Source organism: Schistocerca americana, chromosome 1, assembly GCF_021461395.2.
Source record: "Schistocerca americana isolate TAMUIC-IGC-003095 chromosome 1, iqSchAmer2.1, whole genome shotgun sequence".
In the NCBI taxonomy this organism is placed as follows: Eukaryota; Metazoa; Arthropoda; class Insecta; order Orthoptera; family Acrididae; genus Schistocerca; species Schistocerca americana.
The window spans coordinates 488,304,407-488,322,241 of NC_060119.1; positions in this window are offsets into that span (position 1 = coordinate 488,304,407).

Here is a 17,835-nt window from a genome sequence, read left to right on the forward strand (position 1 = left end):
AATCCTCAAGGAAAGGTATGTATGGTAAACACTGACAAGAGGAAAAGACAGAATGATAGGTCATCTGTTAAGACATGAAGGAATAGCTTGTGTGGCACTAGAGAGAGCTGTAGACGGTAAAAACTGTAGAGGAAGACAGAGTTTGAAATACATCCAGGAAATAATTGAGGATGTAGTTACCAAGAAATATACTGAGATGAAGTCCGCCCCTGGTAGCTGAGTGGTCAGCGCGACCGACTGTCATACCTAATGGCCCGGGTTCGATTCCCGGCTGGGTCGGAGATTTTCTCCGCTCAGTGACTGGGTGATGTGTTGTCCTTATCATCATCATTTCATCCCCATCGACACGCAAGTCGCCGAAATGGCGTCAACTCGAAATACTTGCACCAGGCGAACGGTCTACCCGACGGGAGGCCCTAGCCACAAGGCATTTCCACTGAGATGAAGAGGTTGGCACAGGAGGGAACTTCGTGGCAGGCTTCATCAAACCGGTCAGAAGACTGGAGGTAACTGAAACAAATACGCAATGAGTCGAACAGAAATGACACACTTAGTCAAAGACAATAATTACACTGAAGTCACCGCGATTCATGATGTTTCCCTAGACATTACAAGCGATGGAAGATGGTTCTTAATGGGTTGTATGATCACGAAGTACGGCATTGCATGCTCTGCAATGTGCTCTCATGCTGGTCACAAGGTTGGTAAGCGCGTTCCATTCACACAGTAGAGCGATTGACATCTGGTGGATGGTTGATGGTGCACGTGAACGTGCTACAATACGTCTTCCCAGTGCATCACAACCCGTACTCAATAGGATGTAAGTAGAGGTAACGGGCTGGCCAATCCATTCGCTGAATACCCTCTCGATCCAAAAGCTCCTCCACATCCGTTTTCGACACAGTCGGTCATTGTCATTGTCATCCGTAAATATTAAGTCAGGGCCAAATGCTCCCCTGAAAAAGACGCATGTGGGAAAGGACTATAGTGTCACAGTAACGTTGACCAGTGAGTGTGCCATGACATAAAATTATGCCTCCCCACACTATAGCATCTGGACCACCAAAACGACCATTTTCAACAATGTTCCTGGGTTCCCATCTCTCGCTATATAAGGATGCACCCTGCATTGATCAATATGATCGTTTTCAACAAAACGATCCAGGTGTTATGGTGTGAGGAGGCATAACGTTGCTTGGGCGTACTGATCACCAAATCCTTGAACACGGTATATTCACTGGTCTGCATTATTGTGGTGTACTCTTTTCCCATGTTCCTCACAGGTGCGTTCGATCCTGGCTTCATTCTGATGGATAAGAACGCGCCACAGCATCGACAGCTTAGCTGGAGGATATTGGACGAATGGACTGGCCTGCCCGGTCCCCCGACTTACATTCCTTCGAGTAAGGGTCGTGCTGCGTTGGGGAGACGCACTACAACACGTCTACAAGCATCAATGACCATCCAGGAGTTGTCAGCCGCCCTACTGGATGAACGGAACGTGCTTACCAACCTTGAGGGCAGCATGATAGCACGTTGCAGAGCACGTATTGTTGCAGTTCGTGATCACGTAGCCCATTAAGAACCATCTACACTCCGCTTGTACTGTCTAGGGGATCATCATAATCGTGGTGGCTTCTTTGACCAAAGTATCACTTGTGTTTGCCTCATTGTGTATTTCTCTTAGTTAAAAAAAAAGGCTCTAAGCACTATGGGACTTAACGTCCGAGGTCACCAGGCCCCTAGACTACTTAAACCTAAGTAACCTAAGGACATCACACACATCCAACCCCGAGGCAGGTTTCGAACCTGCGACCGTAGCCGTCTTTCAGTTACCTTCTGTACTAAAGAGTAGCAGTTGTTTCCGCGTATGATCCAAACTTCATCGAGCTATGTTACTTGGCAGTGACACATCAAGCGGAAGTTACTTCCGTCCATAAGTTTCGCACACCAGTGTACTTATCTTCCGTTTTCTGCTCATACTTTCAGAGTCGTAGAGCAATTTTCAAGCAGTAATTCCTGCCATAAGCCCAGCCTAAATCTAGTTACGAATCCAGAAATTAGTAGCAAGAACGAAAGATAAATATTTGTGAAAAACGGAGATTTGCGCACTGTACTGTCACTTTATCTAAACAACCAGTGCTAATCAAAAACAGACCATCCTCAGATATAATGTAACATCATTAAGCAGATGAATGACGAATCATAGTCCAATTATGCTTTATGATATAAACCAACTTGTTAAATCCAGTTCCAGTAATGGAGTAAATACAACATCCTCCAGCACGTTTAATGTGGTTTACGGCATGCTGCCAGCTAAAAGTTGTGATTTGTCATGCATCTGACTAGTGGTGTCACATTACACCTGAGGATGGTCCGTTTCTGACCCAAACGGTTGTGATAAATGACAATACAGCTCTGTGCAAACCACTTTTCTCCAAAAACCTCTAGAAACTGCCTCAAAATAATGTAAGAGACAAAAACTAAAAACAATGTCATTGTATAACATCCGTGCCGGCCGCGGTGGCCGAGCGGTTCTAGGAGCTTCAGTCTTGAACCGCGCGACTGCTACGGTCGCAGGTTCGAATCCTACCTCAGGCATAGATGTGTGTGATGTCCTTAGGTTACTTAGGTTTAAGTATTTCTAGGGGAATGACATCCGCTGTTAAGTCCCATAGTGCTCAGAGCCATTGTTTTACAACATCCGTCTCGAAAACAAATACGGTACTTTATCAGCTGTGGAACCATGATTTTAACCAACATGGGAGTGTCAGCGACCTTATTTTCGGTAATTACTTATGAAGAAACAGTCACGATCGCAAAATCTCATTCATTTAATGTGATCGGTTTCGGAAAGTACAGTAGGCCATCTTCAGGCTGACTTCACCAGTTGCTGGAACTGGCGACGTGCAGAGCAGCTGCGTGTTGTTAAGACGATAACACGCAGCTGCCTAGCACGTCGACAGCTCCAGCAAATGGTGCAATCTGCCTGAAGATGGCCTATTCTATATGTGCCGAAACCGGTAATTTTAAACAAATGATATTTTGTGATCGTGACTGTATCTTCATAAATAAGATACGGTCCTTCCAACATAATTCTCCTTTAAAAGAAGCAGATAAGGTTATGACATATGGTTTCTGATAATGATTGCCACGCTCGCCCAAAAAGACTCAACTTTTTAGAAAATTGATGAATGAAGTTGTACAAGGCTGCTTGTTTTATTGTCGATTTTTGTCTTGGCCGTACCAGCATCGGGCCACATGCCCTTCTTCAAATGGTTCAAATGGCTCTGAGCACTATGGGACTTAACTTCTGAGGTCATCAGTCTCCTAGAACTAAGAACTACTTAAACCTAACTAACCTAAGGACATCACACACATCCATGCCCGAGGCAGGATTCGAACCTGCGACCGTAGCGGTCGCGCGATTCCGTATTGAAGCGCCTAGAACCGCTCGCCCACCGCGGCTGGCCTTTCCGAATAAATCTGTGGAAAGTCTATGTGGACACAGTGGGGAATCACACGACATGTGAAGATGGGCGCGGCTTGAACCTGTCCGGCCACAATAAAAATCAACAGTAAAATAAGCAGCCTGGTCTATGTACACCAAGGTGACAAAAAGTGATGGGATAGCGGTATGCACATATACAGATGACGGTAGTATCACGAACACAGGGTATAAAAGGACAGCGCAATGGCGCAGCTGTCATTTGTACACAGGTGATCCATTTGAAAAGTTTCAGAAGTGATTGTGGCAGCACGACGAGAATTAACAGACTTTGGACGCGGAATGGTAGTTGGAGCTACAGCCATTGAAGACTGCACTTAGGAAATCGTTAGGGAATTCAATGTTCCGAGAGACACAGTGTCAAGAGTGTGCCGAGGATACCATATTTCAGGTATTACTTCTCATCATGGACAACGCAGTGGCCGATGGCCTTGACGTAATGACGAGAGCAGCGCCGTATGGAGAGTAGACAAGTAACGCAGCATGAAATAACAGCATAAGTCAATGTCGCACGTACGACAAACGCTTCCGTTAGGACAGTGCGTCCAAAATTGTCATTAATGACCTACGGTAGCAGACGACCGACGCAAGTGCCTTTGCTAACAGCACGACATCGCCTGCTGCGCCTTTCCTGGATTTGTGACCACATCGGTTGGACTAAAGATGACTGGAAAACCGTGGTCTGGTGAGATAAGCCTCGATTTCAGTTGGTAAGAGTTGATGGTAAGGTTCGAGTGTGGCGCAGATCGCACGGAGCCATGGATCCAAGCTGTCAACAAGGGATTGAGCAAGCTGGAGCTGGCTTCATAATGGTGTGGCCTGTGTTTACTTGGAATGGACTGAGTCTTCTGGTCCAACATAACCAATCACTGACTGGAAACGTTTACGTTCGGCTACCTGGAGACCATTTGAAGCCATTCATGTACTCCATTTTCCCAAACAACGACGGATTTTTTATGGGTGACAATGCACAATGTCACCAGGACACGATTGTTCGCAGTAGGTTTGAAGACCATTCTGGACAATTCAAACGAATGATATGGCCACCTAGATCACCTGGCATGAATCCCATCGAATACTTATGGGACATAATCGAGAGGTCAGTTCGTGCACAAAATTGTTCACCGGCAACTCTTTCGCAATTATGGACGGCTGTAGAGACAGCATGGCTCAGTATTTCTACAAGGGACTTCCAACGACTTGTTGAACCCATGCCACGACGAGCTGCTGCACTGCGCTGAGCGAAAGGAGGTGCGACTCGATACCTGGAAGAATCCCATGTCTTTTACCACCTCGGCGCATGTACATACAATGTCTTTCATTTACTTCATACACGCTGCAGGACACCGTGAATGCAAAAAATTAAAACTGATCATCATCTTGCGACATGTTGGTTACACTCAGATAAATTACAAGATCCGAACACTGGATTTCTGAAACAATCAATGCTAAAAATCTTCGTTTAACCACCAACTGGTTCACTGCAATGTCCTCAGCATTCTCAGCAAGAGAATATGTCTTTGGGTTTGCAGTTCAAATCTTTGGGGATCAGAAAGCTGTGGCAAAATGGAACAGTCCAGTTTCCACGAGTCCAGTTTCCGCTTTAATAAACTTCCTGACGTCCTTTTGTAGTACCAGCATCGCTCAAAGACCTGGCACAAAACAGCCGCCAGCTGAGAAAACCAGTTTGGGTTTAATCGACATCTGCTCGACTCATACAACCGCCGATCCTCTCTCTGACTACACGAAAGTTTCTTCCGTAAATTCACGCGCCTTTGAAAAATGAGGTCCGGTAACGCAACTGTCGTCAGCAGTTCGCCAGAACTGCCTCCTGACATCCATGAAGGTCCCCAACCGATTGCCCAATTTCAGAATGCTCCGCTTACTGTCTCCCAATGCCACGATCTTTTGGGAGGTGATACGCCCTTGCTTCCTTGAAACGTCCGTGATATCGTTTGTTACAACAGTCTGAACCGACTCGAGCACACTTCTCCACACAGGCTCCATATCATTTGCCTCCCCCCCCCCCTTTTTCCCTTACCCCCCTCACACATTAGCTGTTCTTCCTTTGGCTCTTGGTAAAACCTTTAAATACAGACCTAAATCTAGTGAGCGTGGTAATGGGTTCTCTTCGCTACTAACTGTGGTTCTTTTCATGAGAGTGACATGCCCTGCTGTAGCAGGGAAAAGAAGAGAACCAGCGGAAAAATGCTCCTATCGGAGCACAAAAAGGCAAATATGTTCCTGACAAGTGGGGTACCTGTGATCTCGTTGTACAGTACTCAGCAAGTTTAAAGAGTTTCTCAAACATTTTGGTGTGCAAACATATTCGAGTTTTAATGGTGAGAGAGAAGGAGATAGTAATAAATACTGGGAATCAGTAAACAGTGGTTGTGGTATAGAAAGAGTGAAAGAGAGAACGTATATATGAGAGAAAGAAAGGGACACAGTGGCAATGGAACATAGTTGACAGTGACAGAATAGTGCTAGGAAAAGAGTGAAGGAGGCAGTACAAGTTGGAGACGGATAAAGAGAAGGAAAAAGTGGAAGTGTGTGATATCCAGTAATAATGAGAGACCGAGTTTATGACAGACTGTGGCTATGAGACAGTGGCAGTTAGACACAAAGAGTTAATGACAATGAGCTGGGCTGAGTTATAGGCTGAGAATGGGCAAGTGGAAGTTGGTGGGTATCAGTGACTTACAGCGATGGATTACTGGGTGTGAGTGAGTTACAGTTTGGGACCATCTATAGAGTTTCTGTCTGAATGACTCGGCTTAACTCAGGAACTGCTGTTCAATTATGATAAGGTTTTCACTAATAGATAGACTGATTCACAGGGTAGGGTTGGTGTGTATAACTTACCTATATTTGGTGCAAACTGGCTGAAGTATGATCATGTTTGTCAGTTAAGTAGTGCATCCCTAGAACTTTCCTGTCGTGCACCGCTTAAATCATTTAAATTACACGTTCAGCTATCTGTCCTCATGGGTAGCTGAGTGGTTAGCGTGTCTGACTGCATTGAGCAGGACCCAGTTTCAATTCCCGGTAATGCCAGGGATTATTCCTTGGCAAAAGGACTGGAACTAGGTGCAGTCAGCCTCGTGGTGCCAACCGAGTAACTGATTAACTGAGCACTAGCGGCACCAGATTGCTAAACCTAAAACGGCCGGGAGTGCGCTGAGATGACCCCCAGCCAGCTGTACCGCACCCAAACAACGTCATTGACACAAGATGATTCGACAGCCGGGCGGTGCTAATTGGCCTGTCCCTGGCCAGAACGGCTTTGCTGATGGTATTCAGTTACCTAACGTTATTCTCTGAGCAGAATCAAGATTCTACACAGTGGCCCGTAAACAAATTTACCGCTACGCCAGGCGAGTCTTCCGGCCTCCGGTACTTACAAGGAAAACTCTCCATCGCATCCCCGTCAGATTTAGTTGTAAGAGGACCCAGTGGACAGCCCGTCAAAAGCTGAATACAGATCAAGCATGAAAACAGGAAGGAGTACTGAGCTATGAAAAAAAAAAGTAAAATAGAAACAGCGAACGGTCCAAGCTTAACAAGTGCACCATTGAGTAGCATTTACAGGTACGTCGTCGTTGTTGAATAATAAAGGTTTCTGTTTGTCCTACTTTCCTTAAAAAAATTAGTAAGTACGCGAAAAAAAACAAGTCCATTATTCACCTTGGTGTGGTTCCGGCCTACGTGCTCCACTTTAGCGAATCGGACTCAGGGTTCGAGACTTGCGTCTGGCAGGCAGTATATTTTTTTTGCATTGCGTTAGACCAATTATGTACTTACATTAAAGCAATAATAATTATTTTATTTACTGGCCTCGCGGTCTCCGCTGGAAGAAAATGTCAGTAGAACACTTACATGTCAAAGGCAAAGGTCCCGAGGTCGAGTCTTTACATCTACATCTGCGTGGATACTCTGCAAATCACATTTAAGTGCCAGGAAGAGAGGTCATCGAACCACCTTCACAATTCTCTATAGCGCGAGGAAAGAACGAACACCTATATCTTTCCGTACGAGCTCTGTTTTCCCTTATTTTATCGTGGTGATCGTTCCTCCCTGTGTAGGTCGGTGTCAACAAAATATTTTCGCATTCGGAGGAGAAAGTTAGTGATTGGAATTTTGTGAGAGGTTTCCGTCGCAACGAAAAACGACTTTCTTTTAATGATGTCCAGCCCAAATCCTGTATCATTTCAGTTACACTCTCTCCCATATTTCGCGATAATACAAAACGTGCTGCCCATCTTTGAACTTTTTCGATGTACTCCGTCAGTCCTATTTGGTAAGGATCCCACACCGCGCAGCAGTATTCTAAAAGAGGACGAACAAGCGTAGTGTAGGCAGTCTCCTTAGTAGATCTGTTACATTTTCTAAGTGTCCTGTCAATAAAACGCAGTCTTTGATTAGCCTTCCCCACAACATTTTCAATGTGTTCCTTACAATTTAAGTTCTTTGTTTCCTAGGTATTTAGTTGAATTTACGGCCTTTAGATTTCACTGATTTATCATGTAACCGAAGTTTAACGGATTCCTTTTAGCACTCATATGGATGACCTCACACTTTTCGTTATCTAGGGTCAACTGCCAATTTTCGCACCATTCAGATATCTTTTCTAAATCGTTTTGCATTTTGTTTTGATCTTCTGATGACTTTATTAGTCGATAAACAACCTAATACGGTTGCTCAGATTGTCTCCCAAGGAATAGCAAAGGGCCTATAACTCTACCTTGGCGAATGACGGACTCACTTCTGTTTTACTCGATGACTATCCGTCAGTTACTACGTACTGTGACCTCTTTGACAGGAAATCACAAATCCAGTCACATGACTGAGACGATATTCCATAAGCATGCAATTTCACTACAAGCCGCTTGTGTGGTACAGTGTCAAAATCCTTATGGAAATCCAGAAATACGGAATCGATCTGAAATCCCTTGTCAATAGCAATCAACACTTCATGCGAATAAAGAGCTAGATGTGTTCACAAGAACGATGTTTTCTAAACTCATGTTGACTGTGTGTCAATAGGCCGTAATTCGTAACGTTCGGCCACAATATGTGTTCCATAATCGACGTTAAAGATATGGACCTGTAATTTAGTGGATTACTCCTACTACCTCTCTTGAATATTGGTGTAACCTGTGCAACTTTCCAGTCTTTGGGTACGGATCTTTCGTCGAGCAAACGGTTGTATATGATTGTTAACTATGGAGCTAATGCATCAGCATACTCCGAAAGGGACCTAATTGGTATACAGTCAGGAGCAGAAGACTCGCTTTTATTAAGTGATTTAAGTTGCTTCACTACTCGGAGGATATTTACTTCTACGTTACTCATGTTGGCAGCTGTTCTTGGTTCGAATTCTGGAATACTTACTTCGTTTTCTTTTGTGAAGGCATTTCGGAAGGCTGCGTTTAGTAACTCTGCTTTGGTGGCATTGCCTTCGATAGTATCTCCATTGCTATCGCGCAGAGAAGACATTGATTGTTTCTTGCTGTTAAAATACTTCACATACGACCAGAAAGTCTTTGGATTTTCTGCCAGTTTTCGAAACAAAGTTTCGTTGTGGAAACTGTTATAAGCATCCGCGTTAAATATCGAGCTTCTGTACAAGATTGCCGATCTTGGGAATTTTGCGTCTGCTTAAATTTGGCACGTTTGTTTCGTTGTTTCTGCAACAGTGTACCAAGGAGGATCCGTTCCGTCGTTAGTTAATTTATTTGGTATAAATCTCTCGGTCTGGTTCGTAATTTCTGAATCTGCAAATAAACAAAAAAACGAAGAAAAGTGGTTACGGTGTCAGACTGCGAAGGGGACGAGCCATGTTCAAAGCTCCCTCACGCATTTTCTTGTCTTTTTTATCCGCTGTTCGCTGTATTCAAATTTGCGTATGTGTCGTGGTGTAACGCCCGTTTACAACAGCGAAGTGTAAGGAATGGATGTGTAATGAAAGTTGATGCTGCACGACTACTCTATTTGCAGCCGGAAGGAAGTGGCTTTAGAGTGGGAACCGCAAACCTTTGATGACAAGGCGACCTGATCCTCTACCGGAAAACACATCTGATGGGTCATACATGGCATTAGTGACAGTACGTGTGTCATATAATAGGACCTAATTTTTACGTTAGGTGAGTGAGTGATGCCTCCTTGCCCGATATAGGTGTTCGTATGAATGTGAATGTGAACACTCCCAAGGAAATGATGAAAACATAATAGTTTGTCACGTAAGCTGCAACAAATGGACGCAACAGTATACAATCACACAGTTTCTCTGTGCTCTGTCAGCCGGCCGAAGTGGCCGTGCGGTTAAAGGCGCTGCAGTCTGGAACCGCAAGACCGCTACGGTCGCAGGTTCGAATCCTGCCTCGGGCATGGTTGTTTGTGATGTCCTTAGGTTAGTTAGGTTTAACTAGTTCTAAGTTCTAGGGGACTAATGACCTCAGCAGTTGAGTCCCATAGTGCTCAGAGCCATTTGAACCATTTTGTGCTCTGTCAAAATACATGTTTTTAACGTTTTTGAAGTTGCGTTCCGTTTTTGAAGTTTTGGCTCTTAAATTCCTTTGTTGTAACAGCTCACATCCATCTATCTGTTGTTTTCATTTCTGTGAGATGTTTTTGTGGTAACTTGTCTGCTCCTACTATTCATCACATTTACTTGCGACGGTAATGTCTTCCTTCCACATCACTTATATTCTAAAAGCAATGTATAGTATGACAACTGTCAAGACTACAGAAAGAGAACAAGCATTTCAGTGACTGGACGGACAGTCATAAAGTTGTGAAAAAAAATAAAAAAATTGTACAACGGGGTTCCGCACCCGGCTCAACCACTTCGTAGTCCAACACCGCGACCAGTTTTTTTTTTATCTCAGTTTGTTCGTTATTGTTTGTTCTATTTGTTCGGGGCGGACGTCCAATGACGCTTGTTCAAGTTCATCGTTGTGCCATTGACTCAGTTGTTTTTAACTTTATTACAGAGGGCAGCTAACCCTCTGACCGAACACGCTGAGCCACCGTGCCGGCTAACTCTGCCACGACGCCACGTCTGTTACAAACTTACACTTGTTGAGCTTAGACCGTTCTCTGTTTATATTTTGCTTTTTTTTTCGGAATTACTACACCTTCTTCCTGTTTTTATGCTTGACCTGTGTTCAGTTTTTGACGGGCTATCCACCGGGTCATCTTACCACTAAGTGTGACGGAGGTGTGATGAGTAGGTTCCCTTGTTAGTTCGACCAGTGCGAAGCCGGAGCGGACCACTGATACAGTATAAATTGATGTGTGTTTTCTACTACGACTAGGATCACCAATTAATAATACCAAATGACCCAGTAGCTAGCAATTAAATCGATGTCTTTTAGTCTGAAGTGAGTCATGTTTCTTTTTTTTGTTTTTTTTTTTCATTAGACGTCTTTCTTGTGTGTTTGTCTGCTCAGTACATATTTTGCAATTTATTTTAAACTAGCTTGCTGATGAGCTAGAGACTTGAAACATTCAACATGGCTCAGAACTGGATGACATTGCAATATTAACTCGATTTCCTGTTCGGTGTGTGGTGGAACATACGTCGTTTTTCTGTCTGTCTGCCGACCGAAGTGGCCGAGCGGTTCTATGCGCTTCAGTCTGGAACCGCCCGACCGCTACGGTCGTAGGTTCGAATCCTGCCTCGGGCATGGATGTGTGTGATGTCCTTAGGTTAGTTAGGTTTAAGTAGTTCTAAGTTCTAGGGGACTGATGACCTCAGCCGTTAAGTCCCATAGTGCTCAGAGCCATTTGAATCATTTGAATCTGTGTGTCTGCTCGTCGTAAATTTTGCAGCTGATTTTAATCTAACTCCCCAATGAGGTAGAGACTTGAAACGCTCAATGTAGCTCAGAACAGGGTGAAAATGCGGTATTAATTCCGATTCTTCTCTGGTGCGTGGTGGAGGGTACTATGTGACCACTCCTTTTCCTGCGAATGTTAAGGTGTAAGAACGATTGATAGTAATCTTCTGGATGTACTCGAATCTCTCTCATTTTTACCTTCACGCTCTTCTCCCGAGATATATGTAGTATGAAGCGATATATTCCTTGACTCAGGAGAAGAGAAACTGAAATAAACCCAAAATTCACCAAGTGTCTCTGTTGTGAAGTCACCAGAATGTTTCATACCGATCGAAAAATTTCACACACAAAACTAAAAAACAGAAAATAATTATTTAAATAAAGTTTTTTAACGTAACATGTTTTTAAAATGGCCTAAAAAGTATAAAATGATTGCTTCTAGCTCCTAGACATACCTAACGTAACATGTTTTTAAAATGGCCTAAAAAGTATAAAATGATTGCTTCTAGCTCCTAGACATACCTAACGTTATACAGATACTCCTGAAAATTTGTCCTTGTGAATTTTTAAAAGCTATGACAGTACTCGTAAAATTTAAAAAGAAAGCCGTGCGACGTATGCAGTAGATAACACACTGAGGTGACAAAAGTCGTGGGATAGTGATATGCACATATACAGATGGCAGTAGTATCGCGTATACGGGGTATATAAGAGCAATGCATCGGCTGAGCTGTTATTTGTACTAAAGCGTCCGCCTGTTAAGATGAGTGGTAATGTGGCTGCCTTCCATACAGCGGGCCCGGGTTTGATTCCCGGATGGGTTGGAGATGTTCTCCGCTCGTGGGCTGGATGTTGTGTTGTCCGTATCACCGGTACGCGGGTTGCCCAATGTGGCGTCGACTATAATAAGACTCGCACTTGGCGTGGAGCTTCCCGTCCCGTCCAGCAATGCCATACGATCATTCCCCTTTTTTTTTTTTTTTTTTTTTTTTTTGTTACTCAAGTGATTCATGTGAAAAGACGTTCGAGGTGATTATGGCTGCACGATGAAATTAACAGGCTTTGAATACGGAATGGTAGTTGGAGCTAGACGAATGGAACACTTCATTTCAGAAATCGTTACGGAATTCAATATTCCAAGTTCCACAGTGATAAGAGTGTGCCAACAATAAAAATGATTCAAATGACTCTGAGCACTATGGGACTCAACTGCTGAGGTCATTAGTCCCCTAGAACTTAGAACTAGTTAAACCGAACTAACCTAAGGACATCACAAACATCCATGCCCGAGGCAGGATTCGAACCTGCGACCGTAGCGGTCTTGCGGTTCCAGACTGCAGCGCCTTTAACCGCACGGCCACTTCGGCCGGCGTGCCAACAATACCAAATTTCAAGTATCATCTCTCACTACGGACAACACAATGGCCATCGGTCTTCACTTAAGAGCCGAGAGCAGTGGCGTTTGCGTAGAGTTGTCAGTGCTAACAGACAAACAACACTGTGTGACATAAGCGCGGAAATCGATGTGGGACGTACGTCGAACGTATCCGTTAGGATAGTGCTGCGAAATTTGGCGTTAACGGCCTATAGCAGCAGACGACCGACGCGAGTGTCTTTGCTAACAGCACTGCATCGCCTGCAGCTGCTCTCCTGGGCTCGCGATCATATTCGTTGGACTCTAGGCTACCGGAAAACCGTGGCCTGCTCAGATGAGTCTCTATTGCGGTTGGTAAGAGCTGATGGTAAGGTTCGAGTGTGAAGTCATGGACTCAAGTTGTCAACAAGGCACTGTGCAGGCAGATGGTTGTTCCATAATAGTGTGGGCTGTGTTTACAGGCAATGGACTGGGACCTCTGGCCCAACTGAACCGAGCACTGACTGCAGATGGTTAAGTTCAGCTACTCGGAGACTATTTGCAGCCATTCATGGACTTCCCAAACAACTATGTTTATGTCACCGGACCACAGTTGTTCATGATTGGTTTGAGGAACATTGTGGACGAGTCGTGCGGTCGATTTAGCCACCGAGATTGCCTGACATGAATCCCATCGAATATTTCTGGGACATAATATAGAGGTCAGTGCGTGCAGTAAAACACTTTCGCAGTTGTGGACGGCTATAGAGGCAGCATGGTTCAGTATTTCTCCAGGGGACTTTCAAAGACTTGTCGAGTCCGTTTGTAACCTCCCCCTCACTTATCGACCTTAATGACAGTGAAAAATTAAACCGCGTATACCTAATGGAACTTTGGGAAAAGCAATCGTCACTGAAGTTATTCTGTCGGTAAAGGGGGAGGAAAGGGTTACATCTAAATGAAAGGAAAAATGCAAATGAAACTGGTGGAAATTAATTTTGAAAAGGGGTAAAGTTAATGAAGAAAGTAAATGTGCGGCCGTTACGTTAACAATTAACTAGCGGTAATTAGATATTTGAGATCTGGGGGAAATTACGGTCGCCAGTCCTAAGGACAATTACTATAGTAACTGAAAAAGAAAGGTAATTACACATATAATTAGCACTAGAAGCGTGGCAACTGAAGGTTGACACGTGTAGTGTGAAAACTGAAAGTTTGTCAGAAGTAATAACTTTCGCTGCACTCTGACTTAATTTAGCAAAAGAATTAATAAAACCGGAAAACTGAAAGTTAATTTAGTGACTGAAATTAATAAGAAGCTTTCTTTCTTAAGCACATCGAAATTCAGTAAAATACGGTTAGTCTTGGACTACCTCAACAATCATTTCAAAAGCTACTTGAATCTACGCAATTTAGAAATAAGAGATTTAGCTTTGAACTTGAATTAAATGATTCTGAACAATTAACAATAGTAAGATTTAGTACGTACCAAGCTGAGCTGCAGTCACAGGTAAGCTAAAATATGGTCACAAAACTAGCACTCTTAATTTGTGCTTGTGTAATCTAAGTATTGTAGGCAGCTATGAATACTTTAACTGAACTTCGAAATTAAAGCACTGAAATGGAATTATGCTGGCGTTTGAATTTCAACGACACTTGGGTTCATTTCGGAAAAGGAAGGGACCCTGCTTGGTAATGCAATTGGGACAATGAGCAACAAAGGTTCATGCTAAGTAGCTGTAATTTTGTGATGCAACAATTTTAAAAGTTTGAAAAGCTGAGGTCTCCCACACAGTTCTAAAACTTTACGTGCTTCCGGTCTTCCTTGTTGGTTGATTGAAGGTTTGAAGCCGTCGATCGAGGAGGTGGCGACAGTCACTCATTGTCGGCCGTCGCTGTTGCAGAAGCTGGATGTTGGCGCGCCTTCTTCTCAACACGGTAACCAGACGAAACGGGCTCTTGATGTGCGCCAGCTAATGCTTCCCGTCCGCGACACCATGTCAGAAACTATTATCGCAAGTCGAGCGCAATTACATGTTGCCAAACCCCGAAAGCGCGGCAACTCACGGGGGCTACACACAACACACCTGCTCCACTCGCTACTCCAGCCAGACTCTCTCATGCTCTGCCCGCGCTCCACGCGGCAGAGTTAACACTACCAAAGATCCTACACACTTTGATTCTTCACACGACCTATCGATGTAATCGTTCGATAGCAGTTTTCCCTAGGCAAGACCCAGCGTAAAAATACAAATAATCTTTACACAACAAACCAATCATACATCGACATAAATGCATAAATATATATATACAAATAGTAAAACAATTACAATATGTAAAGACACAGAAGTACCATATATTCAGGTAGCAAAAATAAGGAAAACAAATTATAATACAATAGATGGAAATAGGATGATATGCATTTCCGGCGTTACACGTGCCCCACATTGTCTGAGGATGTTCGTGTAACGTAAACAGACTCAGAAAATGTCCCAAAAAAGAAACAGCGGAAACGCATATGCACAAAACATCAAAAAAAATTTAGCATTCGTCTAATTAACCATAAACCAATTTTTAGACAATAATAATTGAGTGGAGACACTCCTAATCTTATTCCACTCTGTCATCTTGCACAAAATAAAACAGGTTGACAACATATCAAAATTCATAGAAAATATAGAAAATGGTTTAGCTATTCCAAAATCATTAAAATTCGTAACACTATAAGAAATGGAATACTATTTGCAAAATTAATTAGAGTGCATGGTCATAAAAACAGGTAGATCAAAATACGCAAATAGATAATTAAATAGACTACACATTTTATATAACCCTTTCATAATTAATATTCTCGTCACAAGAATCTATTTAACGCTAAACAAGAAAGTAATGTACAGCGGATCGACAAAAACATAAATATTAACAGCAGAATTCTTTCAGCTGTCCAGGAAGAAAAACAATTCCGCCTTCCGTACTCGCAAGTACAAAGAATGCCGACAGCGGCACAAGAGCCAACAGCGGCACAAGAGCCGACAGCGGCTCGCCTCGCCAGTATTGTTGCGCCCGCGTGTGCGGCACGCTTGATCTCACTCGCCCTTGTGACGGCGTTTCCAGAACGTCCGTTTCACTGAATTCTTTCGGAAAAACTCTCTCCCGAGTAATCTCAAGGAGTCTCTTAATACTATCACAGTGTATAACTCAACACTGTCCATCATCACACGCATGTACTAGCCTGAAACTTAAAACAGCGTCTAAGTACATCGGCAATGACTAATAAAACACACATTCATTAAATCTTACAGCAAGTTACAAAATCATATTTACATTCTTTAATCTACTGTGACTCAGCTGAAAACTTAAACTAGCAGCTTGGTTTTAAAATTGATTAATATTCAGTAACTCTTAAATCATTTAATCAACATTAATTACTTATTAATTACAACTTCTTTAATGACCTCTAGGTCAGGCAAAAGCATCGCAACATGGCACATCCTTAAATCTTACAGTCTATATTTACATACTGTACAAATTACCCATTGTGTGGTACTAATCGATCCTAGGTCGGTACAATTTCAAGTCTACAATGTTCCGTATACCTAATAGTTTTCCAGAGCTTGGATACTCTAAGCAATAAGCATTTGTGTGAGGTATACCAATGACTTTATATGGTCCATTATAAACAAACTTAAATTTAGAGATTTCATGGTCTATCTCGCTCGATTTCTCATGAGCTTTTACAAGTACTAAGTCTCCGATTGCAAACTTAGCAAAACGCGCTTTAGCGTCATGACGACGTATGCGAGCATCGGCTTTTAGCTTCATTACTTCTCGCAAACGATCTTTTTTCACACCAATACTAATGTCAATCCGTGGAAGGGATTTGATTATCTCTTCCAATTCACTTTCTACACTTTTGTCAATGCCGAGATTCCTCACGTTATGGCAGTTCAAACTCATACCTACGTCAATGTCATTCGGCCAGTTAACAATGTGTATAGGCTGGTATTGCCTATGCACACCGTCTCCTGCCTCGTCAAAACCAACTACCATTGTTTTATCTAGTGACATACATGTCAAAGTTTTGCTTTCGCAGTTAATCACTGCACGGTACTTTAATAGCCAATCTAACCCGATAATTACTTCCGTAGTTAAGTCTGGCACGACGACAAACTCTTGTTCAAATCGTGCTCCACATATCTCGAAGTTGACAAAAATCTGTTTTGTGACCGGTTTACTGGCCTTCCCAGTAGCACCGATAATTTTCACTCCTGTTACTGGCATAACTACGATGCCAGGTCTGTCTTTCAGTAACTCAAATATTTTCCCAGATACAGCACTCAATTCTGCACCGGTGTCAATCAACACGTTTAGTTGTAGGTCGTGCATATTAACAGACACTACTATCTGTCTACACTTGTCCTCGACTGTTTCTTTATTTTCCCACAGTAAATCCTCGTCTACATCCAGGTCATTCCAGAAAAAACCATCCGGCTTTGATCCTAAATCCGGTTTACCTGGCGGCTTTTTCAGCCTCTGTTCACATATAGTTTTAATTTCAATACGTTTGTCCTGAGGCTTAGTCTGTAGCTTCGCCTCCAATACCGAAACCTTTTCCTGTAACTTGTCAACAGTGAGTGTTGCTTTGCTATCAATTCACTAATTGTCACCTTTGTTGATTCCTCTTTGGCCAGATTGATCTCATCTGCCAATCTACCTGGAGGAATGTGCCCAGTCACATCTGAAATTACTTCCTCTGGATCTGCGCAACCCACACTGCTACCGTCTGACCGCATAACGTCAGCTCTAACCTCATACACGCCGTAATCTATGTGCTTTTCTACCAATCGTGTCCGGCTATCACTAAAATTTTCGTAATCTTTCTCCTTAATACTCTCGCAATGTTTAAACTGGAGGTTTGCGTCGGATGGGTCGGCTACTTCTACCACTACGACTTCCGGTAAGGTCTGCCGGTCAGGGCCAGAACTTTCCGTTACTACTTCAACATCCAACTCTTGTGGGACGAGACACGACGAATCTTGCTCGTGCTCCCCATTAACATCAACTATTTCTAGTAAAGTCTGCCGGTTAGGGCCAGAACTTTCTATCATTTCACAAACACTATCTTCCTG